We start from the raw sequence: 18,687 nt of genomic DNA, 5'->3' as shown, positions 1-18,687 counted from the left end.
AGCCCCAGTGGTCCTAGGCCTACCTCAGTGGACTCGGTTCACTTCGGTTTTTCTAGATCTTAAGAAATACGCTAGGACTCCTTGGGCGAGTGATCAGCTCGTCGCAAGGCATCTCTACCTGTAGACAAACACAGAAAAACCCACACAAACATCCATACCCTGAGTGGGATTCGAACCCACGATCCCGGCTTCGGAGCGAGAGAAGACAGTGCATGCCTTAGACCGCTCGGCTACGGTGACCGGCCCCTCACTTGTTTACACAGTACAAAACAACCCACGATCCCGGCTTCGGAGCGACAAGGCTGCGTCCATAACGTTTCGTGTCAAGGCTACCAGACCTAATACGAAAACCATTTATTACCGTGTTCCCAAAAGCAAGCACTTTACTTGGCTTATCCTTCGACCCTAAAGATGGAGGTAATATCTCCACCCCAAATGTCGGTGAACTTCTACCTGACTACACGGCGTCACATGTTAGAACTCGTTAAGAAGATTGCTATTCTAAAGTACTGAGAAATTGATTAATTAATACAGAATTTGTATAATGACCTATTTTGCGAATCACATTGGCCGCCTGCTTTATGATATGAACATGGATATCTGTGTATGCGTTTATTGTGTTAGTGTTGCCCTGTGTGTAGGTAGCGGCCTAGCGACGGGCTGCTCACTCGTCCAAGGAGTCCTACCGTCTGTGTAAAGATTACGAAACTGAAGAAGAGGCCAGGGGCCCAACAAAGGGCTGCAGAGCCATTCATGAGTGCATGTATGAATGATGGGCATACTTTATGACGCACTGAGCACTTCTTATGCCTATGAAATATCGGCCAAGCCTGTTGGCACAGCGTGGCGTCGTCGTTTAGGGTCCTTGTGACGCCTTCAAGGACCTACAGTACAACCTCCATGCTTCGACGCGATGTCTCAGTACCCTACTCTACAAGTACTCCACACTAACACAAACAAACTGAACCAAGACGGGAATTAAAACTTCTCACCGTCGTCACTGTGCATCTGAGGGTTCCGAAGGGTTAAGCCAGTGTTCTCATTCCATCAAACGGGTCGGAAACTTAAGATCGATTACTAAAATGTTCTACTTTTTAAAACTCCTTTTAATAACTTCAATTATAGTAAAAATAAATATGTTTTGAGTTACACGTAATTTCTATAGCAAAATAAAACGCGAGCTCGCTATTTCCAAAAACATTTGGCAACAGAATTCAACTTAATCTGTGCGAGTCTCCGATTCTAGTCCCTGGAGAAACTGGGTCGCATAATCAAAAAGTCCGAAAATCCCCAGGGTCAGAGTGTGTGGGCTTCTAACCCACTCATTCTGCTAGTAGCTGTCTCTGTAACAAGTCACCATTAAAGTTCAAAGGACAAGTTACAATGATTTCTCATTTACCATCCTCACACCAAACCAGTTCGCACGCCTTATTTTCCGTTGTATGTTATTTTACAACGCTTTCAGAATATATTTTGATTTTCTTGAATCTGTTATGTCTGAGGTCCACAACACTGTCTGACCCACGGACCGCTGGAACAACCGTGAATTTTCCGATGACCTGTATCCATTCATTGATTAATATATAAGAATTCAGTTCGTACCTCACAGGAAACACATTACGTCTCCACAACAAGGACCAACAAATTAAATTGGTTTAGGTAATAGCGTAGTTGGTTGAGGCACTGTGCTACAAGCTGGAAGGTCGCGAGATCGATTTTTCAATTGACATAATTTTTCCAGCCGCACTATGGCCCTGGGGTCGACTCAGCCTCTAACAGAAATGAGTACCAGGAATATTCCTGGGGGTAAAGGGCGGCCGGCGTGTAAGGCTGACAACCTTGCCGCCACCTGTGAGCCAACTGTCTTAAAGAAAATGTGGGAACCTCAATATCTCACAACCTTATGGGCCTCCACGGCCTGTGACAGGGATAGCTCTACTTTACTTTAGGGAAACAATAGCTGTTTACTGTGAGAACCATACGAAACACACACACACTCCATGAGCAGAATGCAGACTTCAGTGTGTTAAAGCAGGTGGTACATATAAAAACTAATAGGCTTTAAAGAGTTAAACTGCATAGATAATGTTTATTGTATTCTTTGATAATATAGCATTACTTCGAAAGGTGGACTTGCTAAGTCGACATATCTAGCACAAATTTACAAGCATACGCAATGCAATAAAGTAAGAACTGTATAGTTACTGGATTTGAGATTTTCAAAACGGCTGCTGTGAAGAGTTTCATTTTCTAGGATATAACGCCGTATAGTCAACAGACGTTTCGGATACACATACTGCTACCACCTTCAAAGTCAAAGAATAAGCCAAGCAAGAGACCAACATGAAGCAGGCAGCAAGCAGAGCGATCAACGTACGGTAAAACACAAGACTACACAGGCAAGGAGATGATTTGGAAACCAGTCGGGATCTGTGAGAAAAGCAGTGAACTTAAAGAGACAACAGCATTTTTTTTTTAAGTTTCTTGGGGTGTGGTGAAATTGAGTCCACTTGGTACGTCGGCCATTATCTGGCATACTGTACCAGACCCCCAATGATAGATGAATGTGGAGCAGTCGGTGGAATGAGGACTGGCAGGGGAAACCGAAGTACAAGGAAAAATCCTACCCCAGGGCCACTTTGTCGGCCACAAATCCCACATGACCTGACCTGGGTTCGAACCGAGGCCGCCGCGGTGGGAAGCCGGCGACTAACCGCCTAATCTATGACACGGAAAACAAAACAGTAACTAGAGTACAGTTCTTGCTACATTTCGTCATACAGAATGGAAAAAAAATAATTTTAAAGGAATTGCGCATAAGTTCTTCCATGTACGTCTTGTATGTACATTCTATACAGTTCCTATCACTTGCAGGGCACCAGTTGGTCTAATCTGCATTGTGCCACAGTTTTCGTCATCAAACAAAAATTCTTCCGTTATGTGGCGGTTCATATTTCCCAGTATCTAGGAAGAAGCAAAAGTAGTTCAGCCACTACCGGCCTCTATCGGCCTGACTGCCCACGACCTCGCTAGAACACGCGGCCCTTCCAATTCATGTTCGTTAATGTTAATGAGGATCCCCACCCTCACAGTCACGCCTCACAGAAACCGTCTAATCATAGCTGCTGAAGGTTACGCAAATACACAGCAAGACGAAACTCTCTTGTAAAACTTCCTTGTGTGTGTTCATTAAGCAGCTAGCTCACAGCCTAGCCAATTCAATAGTTGCTGTGCTGTATCATTTAAATATGATCGTTGTCTTAATGTCAGCTTGTTTGCTTTTAAATGCATTGTCTTCAGTTACAGTTTGAAGGTAGACCCGTTCTGGGGCCCAATAGGTTCTGCCACCTTTTCCCTTGGGGGTAAAGCGGCCAGGGCGTTAATCTAACCACTCATCTCCAACCAGTGCCGAGGTCATGAACACGTGAATCTATTCATCCACTCCCACATACGTCTTCATAGGGTAATGCTTAATTAGTTACGTACAGGGACAACTTTACCTTTTTACCTTACAGTTTTGAAGATTACTCGTTTATTTAAGCGTTAGTCAGTACAGTTTTGGGGGAAAGTACGCTTGGAAGACCGAGAAAATGATGGGAGGATAAACATTAAGATGTATCCTTGGGAGGTAGTTTATAAGGTCTGAAGACGAGAGAGAAGGTTCAGCACTGTCCAGCGGAAGGCTTTACCATCCACGCCGTCGGATCTTCTGGTTGTGCTACCACAGCCTTCTTAAGTAACATCACGGTGCAGAATAGGCATTAACTGGCCTATGCTTGATCAACTTATCAAGAAATTCTTCGTTAGTTACGAAGCCGTGTTCACAACAGCCCGCCAACTGACCTTATCCTGTGTCAGGCGGATGTAGTCACACACCCACACGTCCTATTCTTCAAAGCTACTCCCCACGCCGCCTAGACATCTCAAAAATGGTCTCTGACCTTCGGGTTCTCCTTCGTGCTACATATACCATCCATCTGGTGCTCCCTGATGATTTTGTTGAAGGGTACGAATTTGAGACCGCCTCTGTGGTCTAGTGATCAGAGTTCCTGGCTACAGATCCAGAGGTGCCGGGTTCGATTCCCGGCGCTACCAGATTCTCTGAGAAGTAGTGGGTCTGGAACGGGGTCCACTCAGCCTCGTGAGGATAACTGAGGAGCTATTTCAAGGAAATAACGGCTTCGGTCTAGAAAACCGAAATTAACGGCTGTGGGGATTAGTTGCGCTGACCACGCGACAAGCTCTACCCGCTAAAGTTGGCACTAACTTCTCCGACAAGTGGCGGTCGCTCGGTCGGTAGAGTTCGCTTGCGGACTAAAACCACAGAGTTTTCAATATAGTCTTCTCCAGCCTCGTATATTTCCTATCTCTGAGGTCCAAATATTCCTCTCAGCGCCGTTCTCACAAAATAGCCGACTTCCATCCGGGACGACATTTTAATTACTTTCTATTAAATTAAGCCTGTTATTGAAACTCGTGATAAACGTGTACTATAAGTGAAAACAACAATGTTAATGTGCAATTACTGGAAATAAAAATAAACTATATTTCTTGATTAACTCTTATAAAAGCCCAGTGACCACTATATGTAGCACTTGCTTTAACGTATTAAAACTCTACATTCTGCCCACAGAGTGTGTTTGTGTGTTCCGTATGGCTCTCACAATAAAGAGCGATTGTTTCCTTACACAGCATTAACGGGCTGGGCTTTGTTGCGCAGACGTAATGTTTTCTGTGAAGTACGAACTGAATTTTTACATGTCATTTAGAAGAAATATAGTGTCCGTGAAGTATGTGACCTTACGTGGACGCTGTGCGGGTACTCTCGTGTTGAATTACGGTGCAACAAATATGGCGCCTACTCAGAAAGGGCAACTCCTCCCCCTGTCGAAGAGGGGCCAGATTTCAGAACACACAAATGGTCTTCGAACGAATGAAAATTTGGTAATGTGTCCGACGGGGCCCGAAACAAAAACGACTGTGCTGGCGAGGACCAGCAGCAATTTACTATGCCATGGTAGGCTTTTAAATGTGAATATTTATTTCTAAAACAATTACGATAATCTGTGAGTGTCCCTATTTCATATAACGGTAATGTATCGTTGAGAAGATAATCACTATGTTAACTGAATTAGTAACATTCCTATATATGTTAATCGCTTTGTTTATCCGGTTTAATATCAGACATTTTACGCTGCCCTTTCGTTAGTGCGATTAATTTCATTTTTGGAACACACTAATTAATTTGTTTTCATTTAATCTGACCTCCTTATTCTCAAATAGCAAAGTTCGTGTTACGAGATACCAGTAGCCTGCTATCCTTCAGAGCATATCTTCTGGCATTATACATCGCCACAAAGAGAGCGATGAGTCACTTACCAACAATACTCATTATATGCAAAACACTAGTAGAAAGTTAAAGCCTGCAGACAACGTTGTTCTATGTCTTGATTTCAGACTCTTCCTGCTCCAAGAAGTATCAACTTCAACATGAAGAAGGCATCTGTCAATAAAATTTGAAACTGCACTTTACGGAACAGAAATAAATTATATGAAAAGACCGCAGGCTTCATGATCAGGATTCGATTTCCGACGGGATGACGGGGTATGTTCTTGGGCCACCAAAATCCCGAGGGATCTCACCCGGGGTTGTAGTAGCCCACTCAACCTTCATCTTATGCTGAGGTCTTGAATGGGCGTGGAGATTTATCTCCAAGTTCTGTATATCCTGCAGGGTAACTTTTGCCTTTACTTGCAGGTCCTACTAAGAACCCGGAACTAATCTTACTCACACACACTTCTGAAATTAACGTTGTCAATATAATCATCATCTGTAATGATGTTGCGACTCTAAATGTGGATCTAGGATGGATGAAGTAATTCAGCCGTTTAGGATACTGCTAATTAGGAATTTCGTTATTTATACAGTTCACCTAACAGTTTTCTCTTCCCTTTGGTGCTACAGCCCCAATTTGGGCTTTGGCCTACCTCCATGAAACACTCCCTTTACACTTCGGTTTACTATATCTTAGACATTCGGTAGGACTCCTTGGGCGGGTGATCAGCTCATCGCAAGGCCTCTCTACCTGTACGCAAACCCAGAAATACCCACACACACAAACAGTGAACATCCATGTCCTGAGTAGAATTCGAACTCACGATCCCGGCTTCCGAGCGGGGGAAGACAGTACATGCCTTAGACCGCTGGGCTACCGTGACCAGCCACCTAACAGTTTAGGACACTGAAATGTATGAGGTTCTAATGGATGTGGCATGTAGTTAGGATGGGAGAAATGCTTTTGTTACTTAACGACGCTGTCAGTACTGTGCCTATATAGCGTCGATGACAGGGTGATTAATGAACATGGAGCAATGGCATGGAATGACAATTAGCAGGGAAAACCGGAAACCACTTCTCAAACTTGTGAGCTTAGAAGACCGGGAGGGGAAAATGGGAGATTTTAGTCAAACAAGAAAGAACGTGAGGACAAAAGCGGGACGAAACTGGCTCGAAGAGTATCCAGTGGTGGGCTTTGAACCTTCGGGTGAGTGATGCATTCGAAAGGCCAGTAAGTAACAACAGAATGACGGGAAAGTTTTGTACACTGGGTATCCAAAATTATTAATTACTTTACAAAGAAATATATATAGAGTGATTCTAAATTATTTTCGGGGATTCCGCGGCCTATAATTTTCAAACCGGGAAAAACAAAACTAATTACGGAATATGAAAGTGTAACTCGAAAAGGTTTTATAATTTATAGAACCGATGCTGCACAATGATAAACAAGTTAAACATGCGCGCCTTTCTTGGAACGTAAGATGTCCAAGCGATCGAACATTTTCCTGCGAAGTGCTCGGCCTTCCCGCTCCTTTTAGGTGCAGAACAATACCAAGCTCTTCAAACTGCTTTAACCAACGTCGGACAGCATTATCTGAAAGTGTATCCTTTCCATATTGAGTTCTGTAACGACGCTGCGTCTTGATAACGGACTTCGTTTCGAAAAACCAAATTATGCACATTGCTTTCTCTTGAACAGCTGCCATTTTAGGTATGACGTCATATGTTCTCCCACACATCAATGCGGCGAGTAGAGCGTCGCCAAAGAAAACTTTCTGAGTTACACTTTCATACTCTGTAAGCAGTTCTATTTCGTTCTTACCGGGTTGAAGATTATATTCCACGGAAAGCCCGACAATAATTTCGAATCGTCCTGTACATCTACTCCTTCCGCAAAGAGGAGCGTACTGAACACTGAAATCTTACCCAGCCATTGCAAACATAATAAGAATACTGGTCTATAATGCCCTCAACCCGATCCTGTATTTTGATCACGTTTGATCTTATGCTGTGTTTAATCTTACCGAGTTTTTGTTATTACAACTTCATTCGACGGGGCACAGACCAAGGCGTGACTGCCCTAAGTCCAAATATAGCACAAGAATGATGGCAACGTGACGTCAACAATAGTAGACTTTCACCGCAGAGAAAAATTAATTTACGTATCGATTTTTAATAATTAAGGTCTTTCATGTCACGATTATGGGAGATGATGCCCTTTATATTCAGCCCCATTATTAACCATTACATTTTTAATATACGCTTAATGCCGTGGTGTAACAGCAGCTGAGAATCCAGCAGGAAGTATCATCGTTTGTTACATAAGACATCATACTCGTACCTTCCCTGCTTTCTCACTCATTCCTATCCAGTCCTACATCTTATCGAATGATACGGCGAGTCCGATCTTCAGCGCCATCTCTCACGAATAACACACTCGAATAATCAACCGTAAACCGTAACGTTTCTGTAGTATAGGTCAGGCCACATATTCGAATCACAGAATATACACCATACACTTAGGCAAAGGACCGTTAGTTTGTGACCCACTATATATAGCTTACGTTCATCTAACGCGTTAACGATCGACAGTTCGCTGCTATGGTAACGTGAAATTGCTAATGACAGTGACAAATCTGACAAAATTGTATACATATATGAATCTGTAGATACGGTAATCGTTTTAGATTAAGTTAAAATGCGTACAACGCCGTGAAGGTTACATTTGTAAATGGCACCAGCGAAGATCCAACTTAGCACTGACCAATATAAACAAAAACAAAAAACTCCGTGACCTGTAATCCGCGAGCGAACTATACCGACCGCCCTTGTCGGAGAAGCGGATAGAGGGTGTCGCGTGGTCAGCGCAACGAATCCCCAATGTCGTTAATTTTCGGTTTTCTAGACCGGAGCCACTACCTTTCCATTCAAGTAGCTCATCAATTATCACTCACGAGGCTGAGTGGACACCGTTCCAGACCCACTACTTCTCAGAAGATCTGGTAGTGCCGGGAATCGAACCCGGGACCCACCGGAGGGGGTGCCTTGTGTGCCTCCACACAAAAATCATTAATCTACAGGAAAATGAAAATGTTAACACTGAAAGTGACAAATGGTTCATTATGGAGAACGCTTGGGTCAACAGTTACATAACTTGACGGCACAGTCAAACAACATTTGGGGTATCGAACCTACCACAAATGCAACAGAGGAGATACAACCAACGGAATAAGGCACAAATGATGATTATGATGACAATAACAACAATAATAAACTCTATGCAGCAGAATCCTTCCTCTTCGCTCACCTAATCAAAAACCTGAACGTTCATTAACGTCAATATTAGAGTCAATTTTACCGACCACACAACATATTTATTATTATTATTATACTACATGTTTCGACCTCAAGAGGTCATCCTCAGGTGTACGAACACAGCTGTATAATTACACGCAATCACATTCGTCTTCTCACTTATTCGATCCTGTATCTTATTCAGGCTCACGCTCAATAATATATCAAGCTCTCTCATCAAGCTCTCATTTAAATTTAAATTTTAACTTTTGACATTTAGAACAATTTTAACTTGTGTTTTATAAGAGAGCTTGGTATATTATTGAGCGTGAGCGTGAAAATATTTAAAAAATGACCGAAAAATCCAGAAAAATTACCTAAAATATGACCCAAAAATGTAGTAATATGCAGGGCCCGGATTTTGATGACCTGAAAATATTTAAAAAAAAATGACCTACAAAATCCAGAAAAACGACCTAAAGGAGAAAAGAAAGAACACTTCGCTTCCATGTTATTCACATTTCAGAAAACATAGGAAGAAAAAATCCCTAAAATGGCCAAAAATGACTAGAAATACCCTTAAAAGTCCAAAAATTTACCAAAAAATTACCTATAAAATTTACATTTCTGTAACCAGCACCTCATATCCGAGATTTATATATTTAAGAGCATCGCATAGGATACCAGGAAAAAAGGATGACGTCATCAAAACCCGGGCCTTGGCTATTACTGTCCGAATACTGCCACGGGATCGATATAACTTTGCATATCTCTCATCTAGGGAAATGCGAACAATGAAATAATCGTGTCTAAATGCCCTTCTGTATCTCACGCTTCACAATTTGACAACTACTGCATCAGCACAATCAGCGCAGGCGCTTTACTTACCGAAAACTGCGATATGGTTCTGGGTTGATGGAGGGGAAATTTCTTCAGTCTTTTGCAGAAAGATTACGATGACTTACAATTCGCACACACAACACGTCGCATCCAGACCCACTGTTGTTTAGCAATCCTGGAACAGAGGCAGAAAGTGTTAGGTTACGTCACTGGCATGAAGTTCTACATCAGCCTGCGTAAATACTTCGAGCTAAGAAGAATAAAGTAATGGAGCAATTCAGGATACGACGTGTCCAACAATTGTGTGTGTATTCGTTGCAGCGGTAACGGTTTACAGAGACGTTGCGTAGCAACGGTAGGAAAGATACATACACATACATACATACACACACACACACACACATATGTAACACAGTAAATACCTAAACTGGGGTTTCACTGATACACTATCCTGATCTTGTGAACTTTAAAACGTGTTTTCTGGTTTCCAATGTGGACTGCGTCACTGAAATACCATGCATGTTTCCGGGCAAGGGCGCTGCATTGCGTCACCTTCCCCGTCCCAGCATGCAACAGCGTAATTACGTAATGACTTGAACTTGCTGGGCGGGCCCTCGCATCACTAGGCGACCCAATCATTGAACAAGGAGAATCAGACTTCACCCCCCCCCCCTTGGCACTACAGACCCAGTGGGCCTAGGCCTACCTCCATGAATTTCTCCGTTCACTTCGGTTTTTCTAGATCTTAGACATACGGTAGGACTCCTTGGGCGGGTGATCAGCTCGTCGCAAGGCCTCTACCTGTACACAAACACAGAAAAACGCACACAAACATCCATGCCCTGAGTGGGATACGAACTCACGATCCCGGCTTCCGAGCGAGCGAAGACAGTGCACACCTTAGACCGCTCGGCTACCGTGACCGGCGGTGAATCAGACTTCCTTCACAATTTTATTTGTATACTACGTTGTAATACGTTCCCTGTAATTAGTTCCCTGATTAGCTGCTACAAGCCACCACTTGATACTGATTTTAGATTTTCATAAATGTAAAAGGTAAAGAAAGCTATCGCTGTAACAGGTCGTGCAGGCCCACAGGGTTGTGAGAGGTCGAGGCTCCCACATTTTCTCTAGACAATCGACTCACAGATGGCGGTGAGGTTGTCAGCCTTACATGCCGGCCGCCCTTTATCACCCAGGAATATTCCTGGTACTCATTTCTATTAGAGGCTAAGTCGACCCGAGGGCCATAGTGCGGCTGGAAGGGTTAGGTAAATTGAATAAAAAAAAATCCACTTCACTGGGACTCAAACCCACGACCTTCCGACTTGGAGCATAGAGCCTCAACCAATTACGCTACCGCGTGCCCCTGTTTTAGATTTTCATTCCGTCATCAAAGCTCTACAGCACTTCGTTGGGCCCTGGCCGCTTTTACAGTTTCGTAATCCTATACACAGTCGGTAGGACTCCTTCGACGGGGGATCAGCCCGTCACAAAACCGCTACTCTACACACAGGACAGCACGAACATATATTCATGCCTCGCGTGGGATTCGAATCCACGATCCCAGTGTCTGAGAGGGCGAAGACAGCTCATGACTTAGACCGCGCGGCCAGTGTGATCGAACTGTTTTAGAACAGCACTCAAAACACTCGATATGGTCGTTCCATGGTGAATAATCCATTGGAATGTGAGTTATAAAAATGCCATTCTCGAACTTTCCATGCGCCTATAAGTGAAGGTGAATAACACATTGGCGTAGATCTGCGTAAACACTTAGTGAACTGGTCACAACAAGAGCATTAGAAACGCACGGAAAGTGTGTCAACAAGAAAAATCCAAGTTCTTGGAGTGCTTGGCGAATTCTCCAATCTTGTAACTTTCAGTCAGGTCGTGGGCGGTGAAAATAAGGTGCAGCGACAAATTTGTGACGTCAACTGTGTTCAGCCTCGAGGCAAGTAACTTCTGGCCTGAATAACTGTAAACAGATTCACGCTGCATACATTTAGTATTTGAAGAAAATGTTATTCCAAGATGCAATCACAATGTAACATTGCCAGTTTCCAATATAATTCATACTTGTAGAATTAATTCTCAGTCGAAAGACGTCAGAGGACCATACCAACGAAAGTTAAGGACAAGGAGGGTGAAGAAGGAACTGTAAAATAACAACTGTAATATTACTTACAAAACCGGGTATTTCACGTAGTTGGTTGAGGCACTATGCTACAAACCGGAAGGTCGCCGGTTCGATTCCCGATGAGGTGACTGAATTTTTTCAATTGACGTGATCCTTCCGGCCACACTATTGCCCTGTGGTCGACTCAGCCTCTAACAGAAATGAGTACCAGGAATCTTCCAGGAGGTAAAGGGCAACCGGCGCGTAAGGCTCAAAAACCTAACCGCCATCTGTGAGCCGACTGTCTATAAAATGTGAGCCTCGACCTCTCGCAACTCTATGGGCTTCCATGGTCTGCGGCTGGAATGGTTAGGTAAATTGAAAAAAGAAAATCAAATGGGTTCATCGGGAATCGAATCCATGATCTTCCGGTTTGTAGCATAGTGCCTCAACCAAATACGGTAATTTCCTTATTTTGAAAGAAATACAAACGGGCTAGTTCATCTTGTTATCTGTGTCCCTCCGTATGTTTCGAATATTAAGAACTCACTTCGCTGTGTATCCCCCCCCTTTTTTTCCGTTTTCTAAGGTCCATTTCGTATCAAAGGGAAACGGACGAGAAGTTCTTGCAATACTATCCTCCCATCTACGTGAAGAGACTAAAGCAACTCGTGAGAGCGCTCAATTTGCGAAGTTGGATTCTGGGCGAAAATTTACTTTCCGGTATTGATGCAAGGACGCTTAACTAGCCACCGCGACGTTCCTCTCCCATGAATGGAAAAGCTAGGGAGTGCTTCAGCTTACGTTTCTATGCACACAGAACTTGAGTTGCTTGCGCAGTGATAATGTCACGGCCTCTCAGCCTCGCTACTGTGTCTCTGCAACCGACTTAACTCTTAATCTTGTCTCTGTACAAATTTGTGCCGATGTTAAGACGCACTAACCGCATGTATAACCCTTCACTAACAGCTGCTGTCGTCTATTTGAACGTCAAAGTTCTGAAGGAAAGATTGAAAAGTGAGGATTATTATTCGATGCAGTGACGAAAATACTGCCATGAGAGTGCCGTCAGCAGACGCGACATATCGGTGCCTGCCTGGCGCCACTTCTCTCCTTGTTCTAATAAGCTGACTTGACACTGCCTGCTAACCGATTCATTTGCCATAGGATTGTTTCTTCAGGGTATGGAACACGCATAACGGCATTCTCAGAGTTGAGCCACAAAAAAAGTTCTTCCTGCGATTAATTAAGAAACACGCCATGAAGACATATGGCAGAGTGGAGGTATAGCTCCACCATTCTTGATCTCGTCACTAGATAGTGAGTGGCCAGCTTCACGTCCCGGACACTTCACTCCCAGGAAAATAGTTCCCAAAATCAACTGGACAATTATACTCTTCTCCAAGAATAATAAGGATCAAGTCGAGGATCGGGTGGGCGGGGCACGTAGCACGAATGGGGGATAAGAGGAATGCATATAGGATATTGGCGGGAAAGCTTGAAGGAAAGAGACCACTGGAAAGACCAAGGCGTAGGTAGGTGGACAGTGGATCTTAGAGAGATAGGACGGGATGGTATGGATTGGATAGATCTGGCTCAGGATAGGGACCACTGGAGGGCTCTTGTGAACACGGTAATGAACCTTCGGGATCCATAAAATGCTGGGAAATTCTTGAGTAACTGCACAATTGGCGGCTTCTCAAGAAGGGTTCAGCTCCGTGAGTGGGTACCCACTTGATAGGAGGCTGGGTATGTCCCAGAGTCAATCTGGCCGCTGTGTGTACGAGAAATATCTTGCCCCTGCCGGGAATCGAATCCCGGCCGTCAATCCCGCGGCAAAGTTGAGTTATACTACATTTGGTTTATTTAATTAAATTATTATTCTGCCTACTGTTACTAGAACTGCTGCTGTTACCTGGGATACACCAGTCAGTAAATTGACTGGCTACGAGCTGGGCGGCCGGGGTTCAGCCCCAAAATGGGGTACAGATTCTTGCCTTCGCCAATGTGTCCATACCGACTCACGAGGCCCATCCGGCGCCTCTTACGCAATCCGCAATAAGTGTTCTTTCCCGGGGAAAATCAGGCGAAGCGTATACCCAATGTGCCTTCATGGAAAGGTGACTTAATCATTGGGGGAAGCTTCGCTGTACTATTATTGTCACTACTATTTTATAATATTGTCAAGTGATTGACTATCGAGGGGTTTTGGGCTGGATAGTGGATTTACTGGTCACTTTAGCACACAAATCTTAATTACACTTAATTATAAAGCCATCACTAATATCCACACTTTACACATCACGCTGTCTATCCCAGCATGCAGAGTCGTCACTAGAAGTTTACTGGTAGCGGCTTCTAACAATGGCTATTCATCTGCTTCCGGGCTTAAGCAGCAACTCCCTTCTCTTAAACTGTCCTTCTTACAACCCCCTTTGCATCATCATTTCCAACAGTCCCTTTCCGCGTCAACAAGTTAACCGAGCCGTTGCCTAGAAACGTCTCTTCACGTGCATATCATTATTAATCACCAGTAACAATCCATATCCAAGCCAATCACAGTGGCCGGCCACACAGTCCTAAAACGCGTACTCTCTTCGGCCGCTCGAGTATTCCGACTCATTCCAATTTCGTTCTGCGCACGAACATTCACATGTCTCTCTGTTGTTTTGAGTAGACTGAGGCTTTGCAAGGGGCCGAGTCCTCATCCGGGAAGCCACACCAAATATTAAAACGACACTCACTCTCTGGCTCTACCCTTTCGACCCCGGCTGCTTTTTAAGTTTCTTCTTAATCCTATACACAGTCAGGAAGGCTGCTTGGACGGGGGATCAGCCCGTCGCAAGGCCGCTACCTACACATAGGATAAACGCACACACATCCACGCCTCAAGTGGGAATCGAATCCGCGATCCCGGTGTTCGAGGGGGGGGGGGGAAGACGGTTCATGGCTTTAGAGCGTAAAGTTCAGACCACGCGGCCACTGTGATCGTCTTAAAGTGACACAGCTGTTCGAAATTAATTCTGAATTTCAATAGGCTAGAATGTCTTAACAATTTACAGCATAAGATAAAAAACAAACTCCGTGGCCTGTAGTCAGCAAGCGAACAATACCGACCGAGCGACTGACGCTCGTCGGCGAAGTTAGTGCCAACTTTTGCGGATAGAGGGTGTCACGTGGTCAGCGCAACGGATCCCCACGGCCGTTAACCTCGGTTTTCTAGACCGGAGCCGCTATTTCCTTGAAATGGCTCCTCAATTATCACCATGAGGCTGAGTGGACCCCGTTCCAGGCACACTACTTTCTCAGAAAATCTGGTAGCGCCAGGAATCGAACCCGGGGCCTGTGGATGTGTAGGCACGAACTATGACCACTAGACCACAGAGGCGTTCTACATCATAAGACAATTGCATTTAAAAATCTCGGAGCAACCCGGTTCAAATCTCCGCCCGGCAGTCCTTATTTTTAAAGTCTCTTCAGGTGACTTCTTGGATAGTATCCTCTGGGAGGCCACGTTCAACCCGTTCCAAACTCACGGTTTATAATAGACAAGAAAGGTTCAAGAGACAAACTGCGCGCCGTCGAGAGGAATACAGAGAAGCTGTCAATTATGTTTAAGAAATATGAAGCTATCTACTGCGCTGGAGGCCTGCTGTAGCTGTGTTAAAAAATAATTCTATGTTAAAATTGGGCCGCGCCATAGCTCAAGCTGTCAGTCGCTGGCTTCCCAACGCAGCGGCCCGGGTTCGATCCCGGGTCTGGTCAAGTGGGATTTGTGGCTGACAAAGTGGCGCTGGGGCACGTTTTCTCCGAGTACTTCGGTTTCCCCTGCCAATCGTCATTCCACCAAATTCTCCATCATCATAATCGGCCGGGGTAGGTAGAATAGGCCAATTAGTGGCCGCCGTGCCCAGTGGACCCAGCTGGACTTCACTCCCCACTAAGCGAAAAAAAAAATGTTAAAACTGATGTTCATATGATAAATGATATAATGATACAAATTCCGTCCCAAGTGCAAACAATTAATTATGTGTCCTTGATCTTGTTCACCTACACTACATGTTTCGGCCTCAGACGGCCATCATCAGGTGTATAACACTCACGTCGCTGTCACACTGCACTCAGCCCAAAATTTAACATTATTCTTTACTACGTGTGTAGTACACGTAGTAAAGAATAGCAGCGGCACGCACACAGGAAGACTACACAGGATAACACCTATACAGTGTGGTAACAAGAACTAGCCGCTGCAGCACTTTAGACATAGGGCGAGTAATCCTAACAATTTTAAATTTAAAATTTAGAGAAAAAATTTTAAAGGATTTTAAAATTAGAACTAAAGATTTTATAGTGCTACTACAGGTACGTCAAAATTAACGTGTGTAAAATAATCTACATCCAGACAGATATCAATGAAGTAGATGTTGATAATAACAAGGAAAGTGTTTTAAATGTTAAATTTTGGGCTGAGTGCAGTGTGACAGCGACGTGAGTGTTACACACCTGATGATGGCCGTCTGAGGCCGAAACATGTAGTGTAGGTGAACAAGATCAAGGACACATAATATACTGTTTGCACTTGGGACGGAATTTGTATCATTATATCATTTATCGTATGGAGTGCAACAGGATGCTTAAATATAATATTGATGTTCATATGCTATACCTCCACTCCTCAAACATGCCTTCAAGCCGCAGTGCTTAATTAATTAAGTACGAGCATAACTTTACCTCTTATTTTGAAAAAGAAATAAAAGGTCACATTGCTGTAGGTGTATCCGTCACAAATTTTGTTCGGGCCTTATGAGCTCGCCTTGTTGTCTGTGTATGCATACCCTATTTTTTTTTTCGTTTTCTGTGTCCGTGTCGATTCAAAGGAAATTAGGCGAGTAGTTCTTCCTAGGCCTTCTTGATTACTTCAATTTCATCCTGAAGAGATCTAACATTCGGTGACTGAAACTTAAACCTATGCCAAGGCAGGAGCGTTCTCGAGTTACGGCAAAACGAACGCGCATTCGTCAAGATTTCTGTTTGTCGTGTGGATCACATGATCTCGTCCCACTAAATTACCTCGCCAGTACCCATTTACTCATTGCCAGTTCAAGGTAACAAATCAGCAACAACGGCCTACCTTAAGTAACTGAGGAGCCGCTATCTGTTGGATGTGGCGTATTCTAAAACGCCCCATACAGTAAACCCTCGATAATTCGGATTAATTAGGGCGGGGTCATCCGTATTGGTGAGGTGCGCCAATGACTCAGAAGTCAAAGATTACTGAAAAACACGCAAGACAGTAGTGCATGTTGCATCTCCTTCTGCGCATCCAAACTGCGCTCTGAGTCACTCGTCTGCCTTCCTAAATGTCACGGGTCTTTTTAAAGTACTCAACAGTAAACAACATTTTTTCATTTTTCATATTTCAATCAGTGTATCCGACCTGATTAACTGTAACCGTATTAGTGAGGGTTTACTGTATCAATTAACAAGAAAAGACTTTAATGCTAAGCTGCCATGATATTTAGTAGTGTTTGTCTTTAGCGTATATTCTCGTGCTAGTTATCCGCGCCAAGAATGTTTTCAGGCTAAGAAACCCATGCCCAACTATCACATGCACTACGAAATGACTCACTGACATACCAGTGTGTAGGAACTTTACAGCTTGTACACCGAACATGATGTTACTGCTTCAACAGCTCAGGGAAATCCAAAATGCGACACTCGGGGCTACACCAAGCCTGTCCGTCTACAGGGAATGTTCTTACTGTGGGGGCCGGCTCCATGGATATGCGCTTCACGGCGACCAGTGCGACGCATGCCTGATGGCCGAAAACGTTCGGAATGAAGTAGTTACAATTCACAGATCACAGAATGTGTTGAGAATGCTGTGCTTTCTACACGTAGATATTTTCCGCAATTGATTCAGCAGCAAAATTCACATTTGCCTCGGGGCAAGGAGCGAACCGGTCCCCGTAGACCAGGTCTACACACTAAAAATATTCCCTGTCGTTTAGAACTCAACAAGGAACGAATGAATTTTTATAATCCTGAGGCTCTTGGGACATAAGATCGGTACCGGCCAGTAACTGTGGTGTGATAAGTAATACTACACTACAAACAGCGTGGCTAATATGTTCTTTTGGAGTTACCGAATTTTAAGTTATGTAGTAACGCTGTTAATTGCATGAATTATATATGTGGTTAAATTAACGACCACCCTGCCAGTAACTGAAGACTATATGGCGATGAATCCTCAATCATGATAGTGTGGCGGCGAGATTCGAACCGAGGACATGCCGAATTAAGTCAGAAGCGTTAGCACTTGAGATAACTTGCTCAAACTATCTGGTGGAAACTCTGGTCACATGGAAGGAAGACACACACACACACATATATATATATATACACACACACACACACACATACATATTGCTCAACCTTTTTGTCCTCGGTACATTCATCCACTTCAAGTCTCTAGCAATTAGGAACGAAGCAGAAATGCGGTGCAATAGATCCGCATAATAGCTATTGTGTTGTCACGTTATCGCAGTGGTATGCGAAATGAGGCTAAGCTTTGTCATCACGGCTCTACATTGTTCGCAAGAAATTGGATTATGTGTTTATGACAGTCGTAAAATCAGCAGCGCCTAATTATTCCTTTCAGATTTTACATAATTCTAAGAACACATTTTTTATCCCTACAATATCGTGACATGTAGACCCGTTGCTGAGCAACGACTTCGTGAACACATTCCCGCGGCAACGAATACGCAGGCAACAACTGGTTAACTTCTGTTGCCATGCAACGCGCTGTAAATACAACAATAGACGAAGAGGTTATTTCTATGTGGTTTGCATATATCCACTGCTGGGCAACGAATGTGTTCTCACTGTCTTCGCTCACTTTGAAGCCGGGATCGTGGGTTCGAAAGCCACTCAGGGCATGGATGTTCCGTGTTTGTGTACATGTAGAGGCCTTGCGACGAGCTGATCACCCGCCCAAGGCGTCCTAACCAATGTCTAAGATCTAGTAAACCGAAGTGTAACGGAGAGTTTCGTGGAGGTAGGCTAAGGCCCAAACTGGGGCTGTAGCGCA

At 44.0% G+C, this 18,687-nt stretch overlaps 2 protein-coding genes across 7 annotated transcripts in view; one reads left to right on the top strand and one right to left on the bottom strand.

The window, feature by feature from the left end:
• The window catches only part of LOC111865511 (C2 domain-containing protein 5), a 394,963-nt gene that overhangs the window by 145,853 nt on the left and 230,423 nt on the right, over positions 1 to 18,687 (top strand). The gene's annotated exons all lie outside the window — the stretch shown is intronic.
• Positions 1 to 18,687, bottom strand: part of LOC111865553 — a 283,579-nt gene that overhangs the window by 159,273 nt on the left and 105,619 nt on the right. For all 5 annotated transcript variants that reach the window (XM_023853690.2, XM_023853717.2, XM_033751936.1 and 2 more), the window contains exon 3: positions 9,524 to 9,650. The gene's annotated coding sequence lies outside the window, so the exon portion shown is untranslated. The remainder of the gene's footprint in view (positions 1 to 9,523; positions 9,651 to 18,687) is intronic.

Source organism: Cryptotermes secundus, unplaced genomic scaffold, assembly GCF_002891405.2.
Source record: "Cryptotermes secundus unplaced genomic scaffold, Csec_1.0 scaffold944, whole genome shotgun sequence".
In the NCBI taxonomy this organism is placed as follows: Eukaryota; Metazoa; Arthropoda; class Insecta; order Blattodea; family Kalotermitidae; genus Cryptotermes; species Cryptotermes secundus.
This window is presented reverse-complemented; position numbering and strand designations above follow the sequence as displayed.